The 11,381-nt window shown below is 42.3% G+C and overlaps 1 pseudogene; it reads left to right on the plus strand.

The window, feature by feature from the left end:
• Positions 1–6,473, plus strand: part of LOC122322975 — a 22,030-nt pseudogene extending 15,557 nt beyond the window's left edge.
• The last annotated feature ends 4,908 nt before the right edge of the window (positions 6,474–11,381 follow it).

The raw sequence follows: 11,381 nt of genomic DNA on the forward strand, positions 1-11,381 counted from the left end.
TTGCAGTTATAATGGTAACTAAATTATATAGGCTTACTTATATTTTGATTAACAAAATTTCTTAATATTTCCCCTTTGAGACGTTTATTGCCCCATTTCCATTTCTGAGTGAAGTTTCATGATTCAGTCTGTTTTATTAACGCTATCTAGTAACCGTGTGGCAAAAAATAGTCCCTATGTTACATTACAGCAAGTCCAAACTCATGCCATTTCACTCAAAGAAGGCCGATAGGAGCCAAACCTCTTCCCTCTGTCTTTTTGGCTAGAAGGAAGTAAAAGACTATAACACCTTGATTTTAACTTTATAGTCAATGTACAGGGGTTGTATACTTGGTTTTACTATGTCTATGGTTATCCTAATTATGGAACACATCTAGGTCAATAAAATAGATCAAACATAAACATAAACAAATATGAATGTGTAGGTAAGAAGGAGTACCTCCTAAATGCTGATCAGAAGCATCATAAAGAACAAAAACGTCATAAAACAAAATATAAACATGCATAATAGTTTTTCGTCACAATGTTCGTAATTGTGTATGGATTTGGAACAGCTATTACTTAGCTTCCAGGTGTTTTGGTACATACCTAGGCAGTCTTTCTTATTTAATTCTGCTGTTGTGAAGGTGGCCCATTCATACCACTGATTGCTTTGTGCCAGTTCCCACAAAACATCTAGATGGTGTCATCCTTGTACACATATTGTCATTGTCCTCCGCTGTTCCTGCGTTGCTTTCCATGTAGTCACACAGCTTCAACTGAGTCGCTGCTGGATTTGGTGGAGGCCTGAAAAGTTGATGGTAGTAGGAGAGTGAGGTTGTGCGTGAGGGTTGTTCTTGGTGCTTGACTTGTGGGGGCTGGAGTTGTGATGTTGTCTGTGGCCAGACACTTGTGACAGACATGTGCTGATCAGGCATGTAGTCAGCAATATTATCGCCATTATCTTGCTGAGCTCTCTCTGTTGCATGTTCTTTTATTATTCTGTATCGTGGCTGGTCTTTCTTTTGGGAACTCTTGTGCAGTGATTCAGATGGTACCAAGTGCTGCTTCCTTCTACTTAGACAGCAGTTGGTGTTGCTGCTATGGACGTTATCGGCCCTTCCCTTCTTGTTTCGTTCCATTTCCTTCCTGAATACTCTCAGATAGACCTACAGTCTCCTGGGGTGATGGGACAGCTGGTTTCCGTCTGCTCGAAACAGCTCCTTTCTTTTTCCTGCGCACAAATAGCTTTATGGATAGCCGTTAGCTCTTTCATGTATGATTTTAACTCCATTGGTAGTTGTTCTAGTAGGGTCCTTTGTATGGACCTCTGTTACATGGTGCAGGCATCATGCGTCAGTAAGCATTTGGTAGGGTGTTAGATGTGTGTTCTAGGTTCGTTTGCATGAGGGGTAACTCATCAGTGCAAGAGGCAAAGCATCAACCCAATTTAATTTAAGTACTTGCACATGACATTTTATTAATTTTGGAATTGAGGAAGACCATTTACTTTTCCAACTTGTCCCTGGGATTGAGGATGGTAAACACAGCCTAGTCTTTGTTTTATTCTCAAATTCTGTAGACTTGTTTATAGTTTTGGATAAAGCTGATCCATTGTCTGAACTTATTTCTGAGAAGGAATTCCAAATCTTGGAAACACTTCTCTTATCAAAGATTTGATTACCGTTCCTTGCCTCATCTGCTGATGGTACTGCTTCTTACCCACCGGCTAAACCTATCGCATAACCACAAGCATGTATCTCTTTCTTTTCCTGTACCTGCTTTGATTGCAGTCTACATAATCCATAACTAAATGTTTGAAAGGACTCTTCTGGTAATGTATGTCTTACTGGGGCTGCTATAATTTTCTGACATTGTATTTAGCACACTTACATGTAGACAAAACTCTCTCCTACCATCGCATTACAAGTATGGAGACCAACATTCTTTGTCGTTAATTTTCCTATGATTTCCTCGGTGTACAATGGCCAAAACCATGTGCCTCTAGGATAAGAATATTTTAGAAGTGATGTGGGTGCAATAATTTGTCCTTCGGTGATCGCCAACATTTTTGTGAATCTTTTGTTGCTCTCTCTGATGCCACACGGATTGTTCATATGGACTCGCTTGTTGCTGAATTCGAACTATGTCAGATCTGCTTTCAATGTGGTTCTATAGTAATAATCCTGGGCTAATATAGCTACTCTTGCAGCCAGAGGCCTTCTTAGCTTCCTGGAGTCAGCTAGGCTGTTTCCTTTAACCACAAGGTCATTTCTCTTTTGTGTGCTTAGCATTTGACAACCGCTAGATGCTTTGGCAACATCATAGCAGAAACTGGAGCGTTGTTCTATCTGCTTGGCATGTTGAATGGGGGTCTCCACTACTTCTTTTAAACCTCTCTGTTTCTATACTTCACTGTAAAGAGGTGACACACACCATGTGCATATGTGAATCTGTGGAAAAATACTACGCTGTCTGTCCCTTTGCTAGTGTACATGCGTCCGGAGAGCCTTTGAATCTTCGGGCGTAGCTGTGAGGAGCAAGGTTGTGTGCAATGTTGAGAGCAACACTGATACGTAATACTTCTCCATCTTTCTGCATTATAGCATAACCCGGTCGATTGCTCAAGTGATCTCTCGGCAACTGGACCTATCTATGTGCGTAAGTAACTTCAGCTTCCAGGGATCGGATTAGATTCTGGGCTGTCCGGACGTAATCTGGTGAATGCTTGGACGAGTTTGCAAGGATAATCATGCGGTGTACCTTCACACTCTAAGTGGTATTGATTCTGCAGGATTGTCTTGTATTACATCGTTTAATAGTAATGTCTGGATATGGGTAGTAGTGTTGTATACAAGTAATGTACGGGCTGGTGTTAAAACAAATTTCCCTTTGCTCAATTAATTCAGCTGTTTTGGTGATGTGTATAACCAAAACTGGGTATCCCATAGTTATTTTAGATGCTTTTTCATACATTAGATTAACTGCTGCAAGACCTTGTTGGCAGTGGCATGGGGATATCCTTGAGCTACATTATCTAGTTTGGTGCTGTAATAAGCTATAGGCTGTTTTTTTCCCACCCGCTACATGTGTCCTGCATTAATGTGTAGCGGATGCGTATTCATCAGCCTCCTGTTTGCAAATATAAAAAATTGGGAAAATGGTTTCTATTGTAGTCGATTGTACTTTGGGCTGGTGCCTTTATAATTTCTTTTTTAATTGGATTCAGCGCTACATTAGGGCATCTGTGTACTTACAAGTGTTAAAGAGGCCTTTTGAGTTTTAATAACTCCTGCTTGTTCTCTTTGAGATCTCTTGAATGGTCCAGTGCTTTATTGTATAATCTTCTATCCAGTCACTACTTGTAAACACAATCATTCCTAGGAAATGCTATCATTTGACCTACTGTTTGTGGCTGGGGTACTTTATTTATGCCTTTCTAGATGTAATAGGCAATGCTTTTTGTACTGGAAGGAAATCAAATCATTCTAGATATTCTACTTCTGGCAAGTAATATTGCAGTTTGGCTTTTGGATACTTTGTAACCTCCTTGATTTAATTTCGTCAGTATTTTGATGGAATCTCATGACATTGATCTAGAGATGCTGAGCAGATGATCACATCATCCATGTACTGTAAACAGGTGCTCTCTGGCACAAGGTCTTCTAGGGTCAGTCCCTGAGAACCTGGTTAAGAAGCATGTGTGGTGACACTCTATATCCCATTGGGAGTCTGGCACAGGTGTATTGTTTACCTACGTACGAATGCCAAACAGATACTCACTTTCCTCTGCTACAGGAATACTGAAAAGGCAGAGCAAAAAGCCACCACTGTAGCATACTTGGCTCAGAGGGGGATGTTTGGTAGCAATGTGGTGGAGGGTTGGGAACATCTGTTGGCCAATCTTCTGTTATAGCATTGATTGCTCAGATCATGTACAAGACGCCATTTGACTTTGTTTGCTTTGAGTATAGGATAGATGGTGTAAAGTTGCGGTAACTGTTTGTTTCATTTAACACTTTGCTGTAACAAGTCCTCAATTGTGGTTTTTATGCCTAATTCAGCCTCTTGACTCAATGGGTATTGTATATTCTGAGGAAGGCGTGCATTTGGTTTTTAGCCTCACTTGTACTGACTGGCTGACCTACTAACCCTACGTCTGTCCTGGGCGCTGGGACCATAGCTCAGCCGGCACCTGGCTTCTATTGCCCCCTGCAAAGTTCAGCCGTAGTTCTTTCTGAGTCTGGTAGTTGCCAATACTTGCTCGGATGGCTTTTGTTTGATAATCACCTCCTGTGGAATGTCTGACAATGAAGTACCACATAGAATTTTTATGTAGTTTTGGACAATGGAATGAAAGATTAATTGGACGTTATTGTCGGTTCCTACTTACTTTGTGTGGCTTGTTTCATCATCGTTGTCCTAAATGCTTGGTTTCCCATTTTTCCTACATATAAAGGTATATATGTAATTGAATCATTCATATCAAACCATTTGTTTATGAATTACTGCTTTCTATTTATTTTAAGGCTGTTCCTTTTCACCTATTATTATGTATTGTGAGATAATTTAATTTTTTTTGTTCTTTTGTTTCTTCCTGCCATTCTTCTTCTAGAATTTTGTTTCTTGTTGGGTCATATTTCATTATGCAATGAAATCCTGTCTTGCATTCGTAGAACGGGGTCTGTGCTTCAATGAATTTACCCCTATCTGTCAATGATCTGTTTTATATCCTCTTCTATCTGCCTTCTATCCAATATACATTTGCTTCAGCATCGGAAATCATCATTTGAGCTCCCTGCATACCAGCATACACTGGCCAGTAGAGTACCAAATCTGCAGTTTCCACACTTTATACAATGCATCTCTCTTCCCAATAGGTTAATCGGAGCTTGATCTTGATATCAGAAACAGTGGGTATGGTTACATCTTGTGTCTTTGGTTCAGGCAAATCTGGAGCCGCCATAGGATTTCTCAATTGTAATTGTCCCTAGAATCCTACTGGTCTTTACAAAACTTTCTCCATGATATGGGGAGGTGTGAGGCACACCTGATCTTACACATGGTTAGACTTGTCCTGTGTCTCATCATCATTGGAATTGTGCTTGCCTTCTACTTCTATTTGCAATATGGTTCTTGATCAGTGATTGGTTATTAAAACTGGTAGTAGACTCCCAGCATAAGATTCTTCTAGTAACTCTCTAATACTCCTGGATTTCTCCATGGCCTGCAAATTTTGATTAGTGGCTCCGGTTCCCCGCCACCTCTAAATCTGTGGTCTGTTGTCCATGGGTAGGAGCACCCTTCTTATATGTCCTGGCTGTCCATATCTCTGGTGCACAGTCCTGGAGTGAAGATTAACAGCTCTGTTTCCTCCTTTTGGAGGTTGCAGTTGTTTTTCCACTCAGGGGTCCTGGCTGGGCAGACATTAACAATGGGGTGTAGGTGTCAGGGTTGTATTTGAGGGGTCAGCTGTGGGCACAGTTGGGTGTGAAACGTTAATGGGAGCCATTAAACCCATTTGCTTGACTCTGGGCTTTCACCACTGCTTGAGTCTTTTTTCTTGTTTCTAGCTGCGTAGTTCCTGCAAGTTGCAAGCCGTTGAAGGTCTTTTTTTGCTCTTTGAGCCTCAACTCATTTTTCCTATATACTGTAGTTCAACCGCATGAGTCACATGATCACAAAACTCTTTGTGTGATTTGGAGGTCAAACCACTACATCCTCCAGCTTGTTTTTACAGTTAGTGTGCAGCATTTTCTCTATTACAGAGTTTCTGAACAATGTAGACATAAGAGGGTCACCTTCTGGATTCCCTTCAGTTTCTTTGCTCCCATCTTTCAATTGTCTCTGTACATAGGTGATGGGGATTTTCAGTTTCCTCTAACTGGTCTCCTCAATGCTTTCGGGCTGACCTCTTGTGTGGGCATACTCCAGCCCGTAGGGGTCTGCCACAGGTCGGGACGGTGTGCACCAAACTCAATGCCGCCCATGTTATGAGTGTCCACTGCTCCCTCGAGGCCCGCTGCCTGCAAGATTTCTTTCCATCTTTATTCCTCCTATAGTTTTGCTAGAGTGCTTTTGACATCCCCACGGCCAAAAGCTTGCCTGCTGTCTCTTCCTCAAACACCCTAATCCATTTTCCAGCTCCTCGTGCAGCGCAGGTAACCGGTGATCAGTGACACCTCTACATCTTGTGTTGCTCGTATGGAATATAGCTGAGCCCTGTACCCTTAATTAAAATTGGAAGCTGTTTGTTATGCAATCTTAATCGTTCTTTTATGGAGGTTTCCTGTTCTCATCAGATGCAAACTCTCTCTCTAACCTCATTTCTGTATCTTTGAATTTTGTGTTATTTCTTCTCTTCTAGCATTCTTCTTCTTCACATCCCACAACCTCCATCTTGCCTCTTCACATCTGACTCAAAGGGAAACTACGTCCGAATGCTGTTCATTGACTTCAGCTCAGCAATCAACACCATCATCCTCAGCAACTGATAGAGTAGCTAAGCCTGCTGGGCCTGAAACACTTCTCTCTGCAACTGGATCCTGACTTTCTGACAGGCAGACCTCAGTCAGTCCGGATCGGGAACAGCATCTCCCAGCACCACCACACTGAACACTGGAGCCCTCAGGCTGTGTGCTCAGTCCACTGCTGTTCACCTTGCTGACTCAGCTCCAATCACATCATCGTTCGCTGATGACACGACCGCGGGTGGGTCTCATCAGCAAGAACGACGAGCGTCAGCATACAGAGATGAGGCAGCTCAACAACTTGGTGTAGAGGCAACAATCTATCTCTGAATGTCGATAAAGACAAAGGGAGATGATTGTTGACTTCAAGCGAGCAAAGAGGCTACCATTCTCCGCTGTCCATCGACGGGTCCATGGTGGAGACCGCCAAGAGCACCAAATTCCTTGGTGTTCATCTGGCGGATAACTTCACCTGGTCACCCAACACCAGCTCCATCACCAAGAAAGCCCAGCAGCCGCTCTCTACTTCTTGAGGAGGCTGAGGAAAGCTCATCTCCCTCCACCCATCCTGACCATTCATGTTCTATAGGGGACCATTGAGAGCGCTCCTGTGCAGCTGGCTGCATCACTGCCTGGTTTGGGAATTGCACCGCATCGGATCGCAAGACCCTCCAAAGGATAGTGTGGGACAGCTGAAAGCCATCAGACTTCACAACTACACACCTGAATGGCCTTCCTGTCCCATGCTGCTAAGCATTCTTGCACGGTCATATTTATTGTTGTGAACCTCATATTTATTGTTGTTTGTATTTTTTTGTGTTCTTGCACTAATTATGTCTTTGCTTTGTACTAATTTTTGTCTTTTGCACTGTTTGCACTAGTTTGCACACTGGGTTTGCACTTCTACTCCCTTGCTGTTTGCACTATTCCGCATACTTTTTGTGATCTTTATGGCTAAGATACTGTCTTAGCCTCAATATGTGAGTTCTTTTGTATTGTAAGTTGTAAGTGTGACTTAAGGTAGCACCAGGTCCTGGAGAAATGTTGTCTCCTTTCACTATGTACTGTACAGCTATATGTAGTTGAAATGACAATAAAAGCCACTTGACTTGGACTTGACTTGACTTATTGCACGTGAGCGATCGCCAGTGGGGAGGGAAATTGACCACGTTAATGGAGATCGAGCCGGAGTTACCCTAAAATGTCCTAAGAATTAAAGTGCTAAATAATGTAGAGTATGTTATTATATATGTTTACTGAGCATGCAGTAATTTTTACACTTTATACTGTGTTAGAGGAGGAGAACGTAAATGTGAGATCGAGTAAATGACCATGTGAGCTTTTGCTGTGTGCTTCAGGAATCAGTGGAGTAAGTGTTGCTTATTTAATTTTCCAAAAGTCTGGATCATTTTGTGTATTTTCTGATTAATATGCTTATACAAAGCTATAGATGTGCAAATGGGGTATGTATGCATTATGTTCTTTTGTTCTTTGTTTGTTTAAACAGGAGGGTACATATATAGGCCACATGCCAAAGTTTGTTTTATACGCCATTTATATGTTTTTGTAACCTTTGTTTGCACTAGGGTAAAATTAAAGGGCCTGTGAATATTGGGTTTTGGTAACAGAGGCCGATCCTAATGTGAAATATATTCAGGAAAGTTGTAATTTTGTTTCTGGAGACTACTGACGCACTCAGGTGGTTGTCTCTGTAAATTTATTTATTTTTATTTTCTTTTACTTTGTCTTAGATGACCCTGAATTAAACTCTTAATGCTGAGTTTCCTTTAAGGCTCAAATAAGAATAAAAGAACCCTTATTTGTTAGATGTTCTCATGGTAAGTATATATATATATATATATATATATATATATATATATATATATATATATATATATATATATATATATATATATATATATATATATATATATACACACACAAGTGTCAGCTGCCTCTGCCCTTACTGTCAAGATCATCCCATCTCTTATTCACTGCTCCTTCATTCAGGCTCCCAACAGAGTACAGAGCTGCAAACTTAGCAACATTTCATACTTGTTGGCAATATTTTTCCAAGAAAGCAAATCTAGTGACAAATCTAGCAACTTCCTGAAAAAAACTGTTATGAGTGTTCGTGATTTACTGGTACTTGTACTTGCGTAAAGATTTTGGCTTGCCTGTGCACACACACTCTTCTGCATCTGCATCTGCTCTTACAAAATCACAGCCCTTGTTTTTATCTTTTGTGTATTTTATTTCATTAGATAATGACCACAATGATTATAATTTGCATATTCATTCTGATATCAGAAACAGTAAAAATGGTTATAATGGAAAGAAGTTGGTACATGTAATGAGGTATAACTCAATTTTTTTTTAAATCAGCAGAATCTCAAGCTTGTGAGTCGTAAAACTGATCAATGACCATCTGGCGATGCCTGGGCTTTCTTCCTAGGACTGGTCTTTGTCTCTCAGGATCAAAACTCATGAAAAACAAATCCTAATTAACACTGGAACACAGCCTTTTGTTGACTGAGTCCAATAGCAGACCATGCTGTAAGTAGGAATCTGAACCTGAACCAGCATAAATTAATCGGAATAAACACAAGCATTTCATGTACAAATGTGATTGGTCGTGAAAGGATTCCCAAATCTCCACAGCATGACCTCCAGTGACTACACATCTTTGTGGCTATCATTTGCACATGTCATGGTGCAAAATGAGTGTTTGTTATCTGTTACTATATGAGTGGTAGGGAAATATAAAGTGCTAAATGTATGTGTGTGTGTTGTAGAATAGCTCATGTTTCAGAATAGAATAGCTCAAACTTGTGTTTCATTATTACTTGTATTGTTGTAATAGAGCTGAATCAAAAACCCGTAATGCAATAAGACTAATCTGAGAAGGGATATCCAAAGGAAAAAAAAGGACTCAAAAGAGAGTAAACAAATATTCTCCTCCTGTCACACCGTCACTCCCCTCATCAACCAATCCCTACACCTGTTCACCATCCCGATCTCCAGAGTACTGATTACCCACACCTGCAGCCACTCAGTCCAGTCACTTCATATACCTGTGCACCACAGTTAGTTAGTGGCTGATCTCCTGCTACTATCCGCAAACTCTGATCAATTCTCTACCTGTTTGTCTACCCATGGAATCTGTCTGCCTGAACGCCTTTAATCTCTTTGACGACTCACGATCCTCTGCCAAGGAAAGTTGTATATGATCTTTGTACTTTATAGTAGATTTTTCAGTTTCCTTTATTCTGCTGAATGCTGCTGTATGCTTTTTGTTATTAAACTGACTGGGTCTAGTTGTATTCAGAGTCTGTCTCGCTGACCAGAGCCTGAAAGAAGATCAGCCCCTAAAAGGAAAGTGGAAAAGGAGATTAAAGATGGATTCGCAAGAGGTCTTCGCCTGAGCTGAACTTACCAGCTGATTGTTCAGGCCCTGCATGATGCCCTTCCCCTACAAGTTGCTCCTACCCGCCCCATAGCACAGCCAGCACCCTTCACTGGAGATGCAGCCATGTGTGACGGCTTTTCTCCAATGTTCTCTGTATTTAGAAATGAAACCACAGATCTTCCCCACTGAGCGAGGCAAGGTTGCCTTCATCTCTTTGCTCACGGCAGAGAGTTGCAGTGGCGCAAGCTTTTGAACTCGCAAAGCCCAAGGGTAAGCTCCTGGATGTCTTCGTGGAGCACTTTAAGGAGGTGTTCGCCTGTCTACCACCCGCAAGTGACAGCTCACGACAAGCTTTCTCCAGCTCAGGCAGGCAGATTTACCCATGCACGAATATATTCTCTGCTTTCACAAGTGCTTCTTGGGGAGCGGATGGAATGGTAGGCAGGCCTTACTTTCAGTTTTCCGCCGGGATTAAATCCCTCCATTTGCCAACAGATGGCAATATATGATGATAATGTCAACCTAGAAACATTCTTTGACGAAAAACCAACTGTGATGCCCAACACAGAAACACAACCTATCACACTGAACATCTCTCTTCCCACACCTGAGCCCATGCTAACTGACACTTACCACCTGACTGCTTAGGAAAGAGGCCACCAAATCAAGGATGATGACTGTCTACATTGTGACTCTCCTGCTCATCTCCTCCACACCTGTCCCCGGTTTGTCCAGCGCGCCCTGCGTGCAAGTGTTAGCACACTTTAATTCCATCAGATTCCAACATCTCCACACTCCACCCTCTAATCTCATCTACCATGACAAACTTTTCCCAGTTAAGGTGCTGGTGGATTCTGGAGCCGCCGACTCTCATTTCTTCTGGAGTCTGACACGGCTTTGTATTCCCCCGCCTACCAAATAACCACCATCCAAGGAAAGCCCTGGGCAAGTGGTCTAGTCCGCCACTGTGCACCGCTCTCCCTACAAATCGGTATTCTTCACACTGAATCCCTGTCAATACTGCGTGCTGGAGGACGCCAATATGGACGCGGTGTTGGATCGTCCGTGGCTCGCCCGACACCAGCCAATGGTGAACTGGGGAACGGGTGAGGTATTAAAATGGCGCAGGCTCTGCCAGGAGAACTGTTTGACAGCAGTGGAACAAACCCCAGTCAAGTCAACTTGTCTGTAATTCTACCTCCATAGAAAGTCCTGATACCCAACCTGTTGCTCCTATTCCACCAGAATACCACTCCCACTGGATGTTTTCAGTAAAACCACAGCCACTCTCCCTGCCACCGCGACCGTCCCATGGGCCTGCGCCATCGACCTGCTGCGTGGTGCCAAGTTACCCAAGGGTTGAATTTATCCCCTGTCGGTCCTGGAGAGAGGCCATGGAGGAGTATGTGTGAGTGAAGCCTCACAACAGGGTTTTATTCGACTGGTCCACCTCACCAGCTGTCCAGCTTTTTTTCTTTGTGTCATACTACTCTTCTGGACTCAGGTACATACCTCTCCGGCCT

Source organism: Puntigrus tetrazona, chromosome 18 (genome assembly GCF_018831695.1).
Source record: "Puntigrus tetrazona isolate hp1 chromosome 18, ASM1883169v1, whole genome shotgun sequence".
NCBI classification, from domain to species: domain Eukaryota; kingdom Metazoa; phylum Chordata; class Actinopteri; order Cypriniformes; family Cyprinidae; genus Puntigrus; species Puntigrus tetrazona.